The sequence below is a fragment of the Artemia sp. Qi Xiang Cuo genome, chromosome 12 (assembly GCF_049724085.1).
Source record: "Artemia sp. Qi Xiang Cuo chromosome 12, ASM4972408v1, whole genome shotgun sequence".
Taxonomy (NCBI): domain Eukaryota; kingdom Metazoa; phylum Arthropoda; class Branchiopoda; order Anostraca; family Artemiidae; genus Artemia; species Artemia sp. Qi Xiang Cuo.
In genome coordinates, this window is record NC_142805.1 from 64426373 (window position 1) to 64442554 (window position 16182).

The following is a 16182-nucleotide window of genomic DNA, read 5'->3' on the forward strand; positions in this document are numbered from 1 at the left end:
GACCCAGTGGTCCTATAATATCGTGGGAGGGCTCATTGGAACGGAAATTAAAAGTTCTAGTGCCCTTTTTAATTGAGCAAAAAAATGGAGGGCAACTAGGCCCCCTCCCACGCTTATTTTTTTACCAAAGTCACCTGATCAAAATTTTGAGATAGCCATTTTGTTCAGCATGGTCGAAAATATGATAAATATGTCTTTTGGGATGACTTAATCCCCCGAAGTACCCAGAGGGAGGGCTAAAAGATATGAACTTTACCCAATGTTAACATATAGTATTGGTTATTCGGAAGTATACAGAAGTTTTCAGGAGTTTTTTTTTCTGGTAGTGGGAGGGAAGGGTAGGTCGGGGGTTATGTTGGAGGATCTGTTTATGAAGGAAGTTTTCATGGGGGAAGGGACATCGCCATGAAGGGGGCGCCGGACTTGCCAGCATTATTTATTGGTTATTGGGAAGTATACAACCATTTTCAGGAAGGATTTTTTCTGGAGGGGGGCTAGAGGAGGGAGTTACTCTGGAGAATATTTTCGTGGAGGATGTTTCTTTGGGGTAAGGGACATTTCTATGAAGGGGGCGCCGGATTTCCAAGCATTATTTAAAAAACGATCAGAAATTAAATAAAAAAAAACCAAGTTTTTTCAACTGAAATGTAAGAAGGAATATTAGAACTTAAAACGAACAGAAATTATAACGTATGTGAGGGGGTTCTCCTCCAAGTCAATACCTCGCTCTTTAAGCTACAGTTTTTTTTTAGTGCTTTCAAAAGAGCTATCTATTCTAATTAAACGGCCTTTGTGATTCAGGGGTTTGTGAATCAAATTTTTTTTAACTTTTAACGTAAAGAGCTTGGTATTGACTAAGGGCAGAACCCCCTCATATACGTAATAACATATACGTAATAAAAAAAAACAATAAAAAAACAAGCGATACGGCTCAATAGTAATCGAAACTTTTAAAAACGGAATTTTGATGTCAATAAATGTATCAAAAGAATGTGTTTATAATGCTGATTCTAAATATATAAATTTTATTAAGTTTAGTATTACTCATCAAAGGCAACAAGCCTGAGGAAATTTACTCGATTTTTTAAAGAGGGGGAAACATCCCCTACAAGTGGAAGAATTTTAATGAAAATCACAACGTCAGATTCAGCGTATCAGAAAACCCTATTACATAGGTTTCAAGCTCATATCTGCAAAAATCTGCAACTTTGAATTTTTGCCAGAAGAAAAATATACGAATATAGAAGTTAGTTACGTAAGTTAATTTGTAAAGACATTCATTTAGCAAAAGAAAAGTAAAATTTTTATGCAAATAAAAGCTGCATTAACTAAAAAACGATCAGAAATTAAATAAAAAAAACAAGTTTTTTAAACTGAAAGTAAGGAGCGACATTAAAACTTAAAACGAACAGAAATTATTCCGTACATGAAAGGGGCTGTCCCCTCCTCAACGCCTCGCTCTTTATTCCGTATATGAAAGGGGCTGTCCCCTCCTCAACGCCTCGCTCTTTACGCTAAAGTTTTTTATTGTTTTAAAAAAAAATTGTGAGACAGTCAAACTTTAGCGTAAAGAGCGAGGCGTTGAGGAGGGGACAGCCCCTTTCATATACGGAATAAAGAGAGAGGCGTTGAGGAGGGGACAGCCCCTATCATATACGGAATAATTTCTGTTCGTTTTAAGTTTTAATGTCGCTCCTTACTTTCAGTTTAAAAAACTTGTTTTTTTTATTTAATACTTCCCAATAGCCAATACTATATGTTAACATAGGGTAAAGTTCATAACTTTTAGCCCTCCCTCTGGGAACTTCGGGGGATTAAGTAATCCTAAAAGACATATTTATCATATTTTCGACTATGCTGCACAAAATGGCTATCTCAAAATTTGATCGGGTGACTTTGGGAAAAAAATAAGCGTGGGAGGGGGCATAGTTGCCCTCCATTTTTGTTGATCACTTAAAAAGGGCACTAGAACTTTTAATTTCCGTTCCAATGAGCCCTCCCACGATATTCTAGGACCACTGGGTCGATACGATCACCCCTGGGAAAAAAAACAAAAAAAACAAACAAACAAACAAACAAATAAACACGCATCCGTGATCTTTCTTCTGGCAAAAAAGCAAAATTCCACATTTTTGTAGATAGGAGCTTGACAACTCTAGAGTAGGGTTCTCTGATACGCTGAATATGATGGTGTGATTTTCATTAAGGTTCTATAACTTTTAGGGGGTCTTTCCCCCTTTTTTGAAAATCAGGCAAATTTTCTGAGGCGCGTAACTTTTGATGGGTAGCACTAAACTTGATGAAAGTTATATATTTGAAATCAACATTGAAATCTGATTCTTTTGATATATCTATTGGTATCAAAAACCCGTTTTCTAGAGTTTCGGTTACCATTGAGCCGGGTCGCTCCTTACTTACTGTTCGTTACCACGAACTGTTTGACTAGCAAAATGTTAAGCTACAGAACTTAGGCTTTATAGATTTAGAAAAAAATAGGCCTTATGTTGAAATCTCTAGTTCTAAGTGCTTCTACAAGTATGAAAAGAAGAAATGGTGTAGTTTGGAACTTCTAACGCTGTTGAAAACCAAAAAAAAAAAAAAAAAAAAAAAAAAAAAAAAAACGAAAAAACCCTTCGATTTTTCTAAGCGTAATAAACCCAAATTTGACGGTAAACGTCATAAAACACATTTTTAATATATTTTATTGTTGAACACGCTCAGCCCCTAAAGTCTTACTGATATTTTCTGACGGAAATACAGTATGTAAAGGCTGGTAAGCTCTTCAGACCTAGCAGTTGTTTTATACCGCTCAATTCTAACCAAGTTCCAGCCTATTCAAACAGTTCGTGGTAATGAACTGTAACCAACAAGGGATTCCACACAATAGTAACCGAAACTCTAAAAAACGGAATTTTGATAATAATAATAATAGATCATCGAAAGAATTGGTTTTTATGCTGAATCCAATATATTAGATTCAAAAAGTTTAATGTTACCTATCAAAAGCTATGAGCCTGATAAAATTTGCGTGATTTTCAAAAAATTTAAGAAATCTTAAAGAAGGGTTCAAGCTATCAGCTGGAAAGTAATGAAATTTTATATTTTTTTTCCTAGGGGGGATGTTCCTAAATTTAAATCAATGGTCCTAGAAGATCGAGAGAGAGCACATAATAACAATGCCTTTGGGGACAATTTGACCTCCCATACCCCCGGAGAATGTCTGTAAGTTACGAAACTTACTAATTGTTTACATATAGTAATTTTTTTATTGGGATGTAGGCTATGCAAATATTATTCGGGAGAGAAATTTTCTGCAAAGATGGATCTTCCAAGAGAAGAATTTCCATGGGGAGGGAAGTATCAAGGGATGATCCTTTTAGGGGAAATTTCGCACAGGGGGAATTTGATGGAATAACTGCATAAAATTATTTGTCATAGTTTCTCTTTGATGACTCAATTTTACATGCAGAGGTGTTCCGGAGAATCATCCCGGGTAAATTTCAACGGTGTTGAAACAGTCCGGGGGATTTTTCCATCGGCAGGGGATTTTCTGCGGTTGAAATTTGCCATAGGGGAGCTTTCTGTGAGGAAAAGTTTCCATTGGTGGGGGATTTCCGAGAAAAACTTCCCAGGGAGGGAGAGATTTCTGGCTTGATTTGAAAAAATATCAGAAATCATACAAAACAAGTCTTTTTTCAAATGAAAGTAGGCTAAGGAGAAAGTAGGCTAGAAGGAGGTGATTCCAACTTTTCCAGGTGAAATTTTTCGTAGTGAAATTTCCCAGGGAAACTTTCAGCGAGGATAGAATTGTTCGCGGAAATTTTACACTGGAGAAACTTTTCATAGAAGAATTTTTCGTGAAGAAATTGTCCATGGAAAGGGGAGCGGATTTTCCAGGCTAAGCAAAAAATAGTAAGTAGGCTAGTAGGAGGTAAAAACGATCAGAGATCAAATGAAAAAAAAACTAGTTTTCAATTTAAAGTAATGAGCAACAAATATATTCCATAATTGTCATATATATGGGAGCTGCCATAATACCTTATACTTTATGCTAAAATTTGATCTTGTCCCAATTCTTTAAGAACGACTCCTGAAACGCAAGGGCCACTAAATACAAGGTTTTTTAATATACTACAAAACTTTAACGAGAAGAGCAAGGTATTGAGGCCCCTCATATATGAAATAATTTCTGTTCGATTTAATTTTTAATGTTGCCCGTTTCTTACAGTTGAAAAAACTTGTGTTTTTTTTATTTAACTGGGACCAATGGCCATAGCGGTTCGCTATTTTATTATATGAAAGAAAAACTGATAATAGGGAGCAACATTAAGCGTAAAACGAGCAGAAACTATTCCATACATGAATGGACATGCCCCCTTCTCAGCCCCTCGCTAGTTAAATTAAGTTTTTTACTGTTTCAATTTTTTTTTTATTTCAATTTTAAGACACCTGTGCTTAGGCAGGATCCTGGGTGCCCATATGGGGTGCAGAGGGGGGCTCCAGCCCCCTCATTCCCTGGCTGAATGATGTTGCCTTATATTTTATTTGAAATTTATATTATATACCCTAGCATTGTAAGTACCGATTAGACCAGCTAAGCCTCCCCTTAAAATTCAGCTTACGGGCGCCAATGGGCAGGATTTGGATAAAAATCAATCTTCAGCGAACAACATACAAATTAAAAGACATCCGTCGTCTTGCTTCGGGTATGAAAAAGGTAAAATTCCAAATTTTTGTAGATAAGAGCTTAAAACTTCTACAAAAAAGGTGTTCCTGGATATGCTTAATCTAATGTTTTGATTTTTATTAAGATTGCTTGAGTTTTTCAGAGGGCCTATCCCCTTTTTCAAAAATCAGGCAGATTCTCTCACTCTGTAATTTTTTTTATTTCCCACAAAATGTTTGGCTCGAATTCAAACAAGTAAAAAAAATCTAATTTTTTTGGTTGAATTGTGACTTGCTTATTGAATTCAAACAAGTCAAACAAAAATCCAATTTTTCTGTTGAAATTGTGACTTGTTTATTAAATTCCAACAAATTATTGAAATTATTAATATTTATGTACTTATCAGAAGAAAAGATGTAATTTTCGACGCAAATAGGTTATATTAATGGAAATGGTTTGGACTTCAACAGAAGATTGCAATTTCTAGAATATCGTGTTGAATTTGACTATGGTGCCATTTAAAGTGACTTTATGTACAAATGTTCTTATGAACATGCATAAATTTGTGTGTACAAACATTTTTACCTTGTAATTAATATTTCGGAGAAATGGAAAAATTTCATATGAATTTTTTAATCACTAATAATTTATGGAATAGTTACATTGTATTAATAAAATCGAAACAATCTTTTTTGGCCTTTTCTATATATAATTAAGTTCGGACTTATTAAATGTTAATATTATATAGGGTAACACGGTTGACACCGTCAGTAGGATTTTACTAGATCTAGTAAAAAAAAAAAAATCTAGTAAATTTAGAGGATCTAGTAAATTTCCCGAAATCTAGTAAAAACTAGTAAAAAGTCATGATTTATTGTAAACAAACCTTTTTTTTTATTTTACAAGAGATCAGGGAAAAAATTATCGTAAACGTATGACAATTTACAATTTTTGCTTGTATGTTTTACAATTTTGCTTGTCTGTCTCAGAGACAGACAAGCAGTCACCTATTTTCATAAACAGAAACTTCACTTCCGGTGTCTAAAGGTCGACAAAATCAGCTTTCTGTGTATCAAATCTTACCAACTAAAAATGAAGCTATAATGACACTGGGATTTGTGATGATTGGGAATCTATTGGAATCAAAACAAAAGCCAACCACCCAAGGAGATTAGGTGAATCTCCTCAGTTTGAAAATTTTTATTGAGGAGAAAGGAACCTGCTGAGAGAAATTAAAAGTAAGTAGAAGTGTAACATTATATATATATATATATATATATATATATATATATATATTTTATATATATTTATATATATATATATATATATATATATATATATATATATATATATATATATATATATATATATATATATATATATATATATATATATATATATATATATATATATATATATATATATATATATATATATATATATATATATATATATATATATATATATATATATATATATATATATATATATATATATATATATATATATATATCCAAAAAAAGGATTTTTGAACTAGTAGGTTTCCAGAATTTTCAATCGTACTATGAGAACGAAGGAAAAGAGGAAAAGAGAGAAAAAAGAAGAAAAAAGGAAAAAAATTGTGAAAACCGTGTTGATTATCCTCCTATAGTAAAAATCGATGCTTGATGGTGCGAAAAAAAAAAAAATTTTTGAGCATTTAGTAAAAACAGATGCGATCTAGTAAATTTTTCATGTCCGATTTAGTAAATTCTTCCAGGTCAGGGTGGCAACCCTGATATCATACTTTACAGGACAATTTCTGTAGTACAAAGTATAATCACCTACGGAACAAGTACTGACAAAACTCTCCAAAAGTGACCCCGCGTACCTCAGCGCCTGTAGACGCAAAATATTGTACTACTTAATCACTCCGAGCAGGGTTGCCACCGTCAGTAGGATTTTACTAGATCTAGTAAAAAAAATCTAGTAAATTTAGAGGATCTAGTAAATTTCCCGAAATCTAGTAAAAACTAGTAAAAAGTCATGACTTATAGTAAACAAAATTTTTTTTTTATTTTCCATGAATTCAGGGATAAAAATTATCGTAAACATATGACAAATTTACAATTTTTGCTTGTCTGTTTTACAATTTACAATTTTTGCTTGTCTGTTTTACAATTTACAATTTTGTTTGTCTGTCTCAGAGACAAACAAGGAGTCACCTATTTTCATAAACAGACCCTTCACTTCCGGCGTCTAAAGGTCGACAAAATCAGCTTTCTGTGTATCAAATCTTACCAACTAAAAATGAAGCTATAATGACACTTGAATTTGTGATGATTGGGAATCTATTGGAATCAAACAAAAGCCAACTACCCAAGGGGATTAGGTGAATCTCCTCAGTTTGAAAATTTTATTGAGTAAAAAGTAGCCTGCTGAGAGAAATTAAAAGTAAGTAGAAATGTAACATTATATATATATATATATATATATATATATATATATATATATATATATATATATATATATATATATATATATATATATATATATATATATATCCAAAAAAAGGATTTTTGAACTTGTAGGTTTCCGGAATCTTCAATCATACTATGAAAACGAAAGAAAAAGGAAAAGAGAAAAAAAGAAGAAAAAAGGAAAGAAAGATTGGGAAAATCGTATTGATTATCTTCCTATAGCAAAAATCGATGCTTGATGGTGCGCGTGCGGCGTAGCCGCACGCGCAAAAATGTTTTTTGAGCATTTAGTAAAAACGGATGCGATCTAGTAAATTTTTTCTCTCCGATTTAGTAAATTTTTCCAGGTCAGGGTGGCAACCCTGGCTCCGAGCCAAAGTACTTTGCCCCGGCCAATAATTATGCTACAGCGTGATTCAGGCGACGAGTTACGTACTTGTTCCGTAGGTGATTATACTTTGGTTGCCAGGTTCGCATAGGTATACAAAGGGTCACTTTTTTGTGTGGAGAGGATAGGTTTTGTCAGTACTTGTTCCGTAGGTGATTATACTTTGCTGTAGTATGATTACTTATGTTTTCGCTGGAAACCGACGATTCCACCAAACTTTATGATGAGTGGAAAAGTCTGGCTCTGAGTAGGAGAAGGAGCTGTTCGGGCTTATATCTGAAACTGGTCATTTTTGACCATTCCTGACAACTGTTAGAACATCCAACTAGTTTATTGTTCGACAAGATTGTTTGTCTAGTCAATTGAACAAAGATAGTAATGGATATCCAATTAAAGAACAGGAAATCCAACAAAAAAGATGGAAATCCAATAAGTAATTAATGATATTAAAATCCAACACGTTGTGTTTGAAAATTCAATTCTTGTATGGGAATCCAACATTTTTGTTTCTCAACAGATTGATATTCAATAAAGATAATAGAATTCCAAAATGGTCTCTAATATTCGATTTAATCTGTTGAAATTCTAATTTTGCTGTTGATAAACATTACAAACAATTTTTGTTGAATCTCAAACATTTTTTTTTACCTTGTATAACAGTGAGGCTCGTAAAAAACGAAGTGACCAGATATGATGTAAGAAAAGATAAGTCTGAGATTTTCTAAAAAGCAAACAGCCAGTGGACTACTAAATATAGTAGACACAAACAGTATTAAAAAATGACGATATAACCCCTCCCCTTTGGATTGTACCTTGCCCTGCAGGAACAAATACAATTTGAATAAAAACTATTACTGGTGTTTCTCAAATTACTATTACAAGGTGATTAAACAGTTCGTGGTAACGAACTACAAGTAAGGAGCGATCCGGCTCAATAGTAGCCGATACTCTGAAAAACGGAATTTTAATACAAATAGATATATTAAAAGAATCAAGTTTTCATGCTAATTTCAAATATGTAAGCGTTGTTAAGTTTAATCTTACGCATCAATGTTTAAGAACTTGAGAAAATTTGCCTTATTTTAGAAAAAAGGAGAAAACACCCTTTAAAAGTCATAGAATCTTAATGAAAATCACACCATCAGACTCAGCGTATCAGAGAACCCTACTATAGAGGTTTTAAGATCCTATCTGTAAAAATGTGGAATTTTCCCTTTTTTGCCAGAAGAAAAATCACGAATGCGTGTTTATTTGTTTTTTTAGTTTGTTTGTTTGTTTGTTTTTTTCCCAAGGGTGGTCGTATCGTCCCAGTGGTCCTAGAATACTGAAAGAGGGATCATTTGAGCGGCAATTATAGTGTTAGTGCCCTTTTTAAGTGCCAAAAATATTGAAGGGCAACTGGGCCCCTTCCAACGCCCATTTTTTCCCCAAAATTATCGATCAAAATGTTGAGATAGCCATTTTGTTCAGTATAGTTGAAAAATCAAATAACTATGTCTTGAGGTGAAAAATTACCCCCCACAGTCCTTGGGGAGACGCCTATAAGTTATGAAATTTACCCGTTGTTTACGTATAGTATTTCTTACTGGGAAGTATACAAATATTTGGGCGGGGGGTGTGCTTGGGGTGGATTTCTATGAGCAGAATCTTCCTTTGGGAGGGGAATTTCTGGGGAGTGAATATTGCAGGGGATATGTTACACATGGGCGCCCATATGGGGGGGCAGGGGGGCTCCCCCCCCCCTGGCTGAATGATGCTGCCTTATTTTTATATTTTTGTTCTGAGATTTCTATTATATAGTATTAAAAGTAGCAATTAGACGAAGTTTGCCCCCCCTGGAATTCAGCTTATTGGCGCCCATGATGTTACACTGGGGTATTTGACAGAATTACTATACAAAATTCTTTTTAATTATCTTACATTTCCTTTGCCAAATTTTTCAGGTGTAGATGTTCCGGGGAATTTATCCAGGGGGCTTTTTTTCGCGTGTTTTGTTTTCTGGGAAATAATTTTTAGGGAAGAGGGCATTTCTGGAGTGATCGATAAACTGATTAGAGATTAAAGTCTTATTCAAGTGAAAGAATGCTAAGGAGAATTTTTCAGGCAGAATCATCCACAAGTAATTTTACAGGGAGGGGGGTTTTCAGTAAGGATGGAGCCATCTTGACGGATTTTGACGGAGGGGGGCACTTTACGTTGGATAAAATTTCCAAGGAGGAGTTTTTGTGAGGGGAGGGGTATATCTCATAGAGGATGAACCAGATTTACCGGCATTATTTGAAGGAGGAACAGAAATTATTCCATATATTAAGGGTTGCCCCCTCCTTAATACCTTACTCTTTACTCTAAAGTTTGAATGTTTATTAAAACTGAAATACTGGGGCTGTTTAATTAGAATAGGGAGCTTTTTTAAAAGTGCTAAAAGCTTTAGCGTAAGGAGCAAGGCATTGAGGAGAAGGCAACCCTTCATATACGGAGTAAATCTGTCAAAATTAATATGCAAACTTTTTTTTATTTTTTATGTACGGTGAGCCAAATTTGAACCTGTGTTAGTTGAAAAACGTTCAGAAATTAATTAAAAAAACAAGTTATTTAATTGAAAGTAAGGAATGACATTAAAACATAAAACAAACAGAAATTATTCCGTATATGAAAGGGGCTATCCCTTCCTCAATGCATCACTCTTTACGCTATGTCAAACGTTTCGCGTAAAAAGTGAGGTGTTGAGGAGGGATTTGCCCTTTCATATACGCAATAATTTGTGTTCGTTTTAGGTTGTAATATCACTCCGTACTTTCAGTAAAAAATAACTTTTTTTTATATTTAAGTATACAAAGGTTCATGATATCTGCGATCCTTTCCCTGTTTTTCTGTATTTCTAAAAGTTGAAAGATTCTGTTTACAACGGCAAGCTAGAGGGAAAAGGACAAATTTATGTATTGCTGGAATAATCTCAAGCACATCTTCAGGTGTTCTTTGGAGTGCTGCACGGCTTTCTGAATAATTCAAGTTAAAAGAAATAAAAGTCGATTTAAAAGAACCTCGATTTAGTCAATTTAGTCGATAAAGACCTCAGTTGATTTATATGGAAGGATACTTGTGTCTTATAGCCACCGCACTCAAGTTCTGTCGAGCAGTGAAGTTTGGTTAATGCTAATGGAATAAACAAAATACGATGAAAATATAAAAGTTTATCAACAAAACTATGAAAACTACAACAAATAATTATGGAAGGGGGCGGCCCAGACCGCATTATACTAAATATGTAACCTAAACTAACCTAACTTAACCTAAGATAACCTAACCAAAATACCAACTAAATATTGAACTGAAATATAGCTACAATGTAGTTTCCCACCGAGCCGAAGCTAATATTGTCTGGTGTAAAGACCATGAAAACCGGTTATTGACTACAGTTCGCGATACAGATCTTGAGTGTGGTGGCTATAAAACGAAACTACCGAAGGAAGAGTATATGAAATAATTTCATAGAACTTTTATGAGGAAACGATGTCCAAAGTACCACACAGGGTAGTCACAATAAGGGGTATTGACAATGTAATCCACATTTGTTGAGTAATGGTAAATATAATATCACGCTTTTTAATGTTGATGGTTAAGGTCAGTGTTAATAAATATCTTTTATTATTAATTCCATTAAAAAAATAAAAGTGCGTTCTATGGAAAAAGGCTTGAATACCTTTTGTCAAAGATGTAGTCCAAGCACCAAGGAAAGCAAAACAAGAACATTGTCCCCTGAGCCCCTATCAGGTCTATTATGCCTGAAAATCACTATTTCCTTAGATTTTTTAGTGCTGTTCTAAAATTCAGGAAACTCGCGATAGGTGAAGTTTGGTTAATGCTAATGAAGTAAAAGGAAAAAGGATAAAAATATAATAGTTTATGAAAAAATTTGAGCTATATGTTTGCACATTAGGGGGGGGGGGGGAGGATCAGGTAAAGAATAGCATATATTAGATACGTAACCTAACCTAGGCTCCCCCCTAAACCCCTACAAACTAAAGTTTAAATATAGTTCCAAAGGTGAGAAACACCTGAAAACTTGTTTATACAGCATTAGACAGTATCATATCTTTGCTTTTGCCGAGTGGATGCCTCGCATGTTTCCCGCTTTTTAGAACAGTACCGATTTTTCTTTTGATTGTATTAAAATGGTGCATTTTTAGGTGTATCAAATTTTTGTTGAACCACGTTGAACCGTTAAAAAAAGTTAAAATAATTATTTAAATTTGATAATATTTTTTGCCAGTGAAAATATAAAAATAACAACCTGTTGATTCCTAAAGAGAGCTATACCTTCAAAGGAAAGCTGCACCTTCTTAAGCTGTTTAGCACCGGTTTTTTCTAGTTTATTTTTTAATGAAATTTTCATCCGTGTTTCTTTTTTTCAACTTTGAATCCCATTGCTACCAAACTACATAACTGCATTTAGAGGAATTTTTCCTAAAAATTAAATTCATGTTTTTTATCATAATTTTTTTTGAAGATATTATTTATTTATTTATTTTATTTTTAACCCACTGTACAATAAATGTAAAATAGTGGAGTAATACAAACACAAAAAAAGAAAAAGAACAACGACAATCTAACCACAAATATAATCACTAATAAAAAAAACGGATAAGACTGTGATGTGGGCCCAACCGGAAACTAGCATCCTGACTGATCTTCGCTTTCACCATTTCAAGCGAGGACAGAATTGCTGTTGTACCATAATGACCAACAAGGCGCCCATTGCGCACAGCAAGCAGCAAATATAATAGGAACTTACAATACCTAAAATAATTAACCTTCATTTGTTTCAGATCATGCTTAGTAAAAAGCGGATACAGCCCAGAATGGCCGCATGGTCACATGGTGGATACAATCGCATGGTCACAGAAACTACAGTAGAGTTTAGCAAGACCATGCCTATTAAAACGTCCACGGTTTGCAACAATTTTCGCATAACCAGCTTTAAGCTTATCCTTCGAATCACAAATAAATTTACGCCGGATGCTTCCTACGGACCAAGGAGGCACACTTGTGCCTCTATAAAGAGGCGACCCACCACAATGTTAAGCGATTTCAGGTCCTAGAAGTCGCAGAGAGACGGCGGTAATCGCATTTTGTAGCCCAAGCTCAAACTAAGAAACTTGCAAAATTTCATTCTCCTCCGACTTTATCTTCATGGGGTAAACTGGGCCGGAAGTTTCGACCCTCCCACCACAGCCCCCCTTTAACGTTGTCCGATTGGGCTGAAATTTAGACGTTAAGCTTTCCTAGGCCCCGGGAGCTTATCCTCGAAATTTCAGCTCAATCCGAACACTCCTTCCCTGTTTTCAAAAAACCAAATATAGCCACTTAAAATTCATCATCATTTCTTTTTTTTTCTTATCCACGCCTTCAGGCCACAGTTGGCAACTGATCCGGGTGAATGAGGACTCATTCGAAGCAGAATTCGACCTGTTAGGGCCTTTTGATATTTTCAGACCGAAAAAATTATCCCCCGAATTTACATTTACGAAAAACCTCGTTTTCCTATAATAGCCCATGTTAATTTTTCCCATCACAACCCCCCTTTAACGTTGTCTGATCGGGCTGAAATTTAGAGCATAAGCTTTCCTAGGGCCTGGAAGCTTATTTTCGAAATTTCAGCTCAATCTGATCACTCCTTCTCTGTTTTACAAAAACCAAATATCAAGTTTTGTGGGAATTTGCTTGCGTCGAAAATAGATTCCATTTACTAAAAAACAATTACAATTGTGTCTCTTTAGTCCAGCGGTTGATACTCCAGACTGTCAGGCGGAAAACCCGGGTTCGATTCACCGTCAGAGCAAATTTTTTATATACTGAATTTAAACTTTAAAAAAGAAACTCAGTTTCTTTTTTAAATTATTTGAAAAAAATTATATTTTCTAAAGATTTAAAGAGGCTGAGTTACAAGGTCAACCCTAAAAACGTACAGGGATTAGGAGGCACAGTTAGGAGGCTGTTAAAGAGGCTGAGTCACAAGTTCGAACCTTAAAACGTACAGGGATTAGGAGGCACCCTGTACGACGTGATTTGAGTATTCAGGAATTAAAAGCCTTAACACAAGAATGTTCAAGAGCGGGGGTTTGGGGGCGGCAGCCCCCCAACTTTAACTCCTGACACGATCAGCTAACAGTTAGTCAAGCAATAATAAGTAATAAACTGTACAAAAACGTGCAGAAATTATTTGAAAAAAACTACGTTTTCTAAAGAGTTAAAGAGGCTGAGTTACAAGGTCGAACCTTAAAACGTACAGGGATTAGGAGGCACAGTTGGGGGGCTGCCACCCCCAAACCCCCGCTTCCGCAGCCTTTAAATAAAAAAAGTTCTTTAAACTGAAAGTAAGGAGCGACATTAAATCTTAAAACGAACAGAAATTATTCCGTATATGAAAGGGCTGTGCTCTCTCAACGCCTCGCTCTTTACGCTAAAGTTTTTATTGTTTAAAAAAAAGAGTTGTGAGAAAGTCAAACTTTAGCGTAAAGAGCGAGGCGTTGAGGAGGGCACAGCCCCTTTCATATACGGAATAATTTCTATTCGTTTTAAGATTTAATTTCGCTCCTTACTTTCAGTTTAAAGAGCTTTTTTTTATTTAAAGGCTGCGAAAGCGGGGGTTTGGGGCGGCAGCCCCCCAACTGTGCCTCCTAATCTCTGTACGTTTTAAGGTTCGACCTTGTAACTCAGCCTCTTTAACTCTTTAGAAAACGTAGTTTTTTTTTCAAATAATTCACATATAGAATTTAAAGATAGGCCTATTTCACTAAGCATAGATCCAACCATGCTAACATTCCGTTCAAGCCTCCTTTTGGAACGACTAATCAGGAGGAGGTCATCAGCATATGCTAAATAAGACACTTCCGAAAAACCAAAAAAACAACTGGAGGGAATCTTATTAATCACACTCAAAATACAAGCATTAAAAATATGAGGCGAAAGAACTCCTCCTTGCCTAACCCCACATTTAACAGGAATATTTCCAAAAGCACATCCATTCGATTTCAATCTAACATATGAATTCGAATACCAAAAATGTAGCAGAGAAATAATCGATGGGTTTATACCAAGCTGATGTAAAGAATAAAAAGCCTGAGGGTGCACAACACTGTCGAAAGCTTTAGATATGTCTAAAGCACATATATGTAATGATTGACCTTTCGTTTGTGCATCCTTAAAAAGGAGAGCAAGCACCCGATGTGCATGTTGACAAGAAATCCCCTTTCTAAATCCAAACTGATTAGCATCATAATTTACAAATTCAATAATATAAGGAAGAAGCACATATTCAAAAAGTTTGCTGATATTGCAGGCGACAGTAATAGGCCTATAAGAATCACATTTATTTACGTCTTTTCCTCTCTTTACAATTGAGGCAACAGTACCACATAGGAAACTATCAGGCACTAAAGAACAGCAAAGACACATTTGAAAAAGTAGCTGCAAATGTTTTACTAGTTCCCGAGAATCTTTTCGTAAATGAAAAACACTTACACCATCAATATCAATAGACTGAGACTTCAGCCGCCTGATCGAATCAGTAATTATATCAGCTGACACAGGAGGGACGTGCTTTTCTTGCATTTTTTCGGGAAGGCACTTAGCAAGGAGAGGGGAATATCGGCTATGTACAGCGAAATTAACACGGGAAAAAATATTAGAATAATATTGGATCCAAGCTGATTGCGGAATATTATCACTCTTATAATCAGTTAACTTAGAAGAATTCGTCTCAAACTTCCACTCTTTCGAAGTGTTTGGAAAATTAACTCCAGCTTCTCAGACAGACTATAGTATTCTTTTATAAGCCGTTTTCGTTTTATGTTTAATATAAAAAACCGTACAACGAGAGGGATGCCCACAAACAATCCAAATCCGTAACCATAGCTTGGCCTGATTTTTCACTTTTTTCAAAAGAGGGTCATAATTCCAAACAAACTTTCGCGTGTTGGACCGAATACGTTCAATTGGGACAGCTTATTGTTCGTTTTTTTTCAAACATAAAATGATTTGATGATAATACGTATTCAATTGCAAACGAGCACTGGGTGAGGTAACTCCACAACAGATGAGGTTATAAGGCACATTAATGGTACTCAGCAGGCTTGCAAGCGTGGCCACATATAGAGGCCAATCACAACGATTCCAATTTCGCCGTTGAAACCACTTTTTTTCTACGGATTGGGGAGCATTTATTACTAGTTTAGATGTGACTGACACACAAAGAGATATGGGTATGTGGTCATAATCTCTTTCATCGTCATCAACGTGGACAGTTGAAGTTGTAACACCAGCAGAACATACACAGTGGTCAAGGTTAGACCGGGAGCCGCTGGCATGTATGTAAGTAAATGAAAGATTTTTTGTCAGAATCCGGAAACAAAGGGGGAGGCACTCGAGCAGTGAATCGGAACAGGGGGAGGACATTGTCATGTCACAGTTCATGTCACCCATTAGTAGCCAATCATAACCAAGTTTCTCAGTACCCGATACCAAATTTTTCAATTTTTTGCACGCTTTAACAAAATGGGTGAATGACGCAAGATTATTCTTATTATGCGGCAAATAAACATTGACTAGTACAAGATCACCAATCCTGACAGCTAAATAAATATCATCAGATCCGTAACACTATGGGGAAA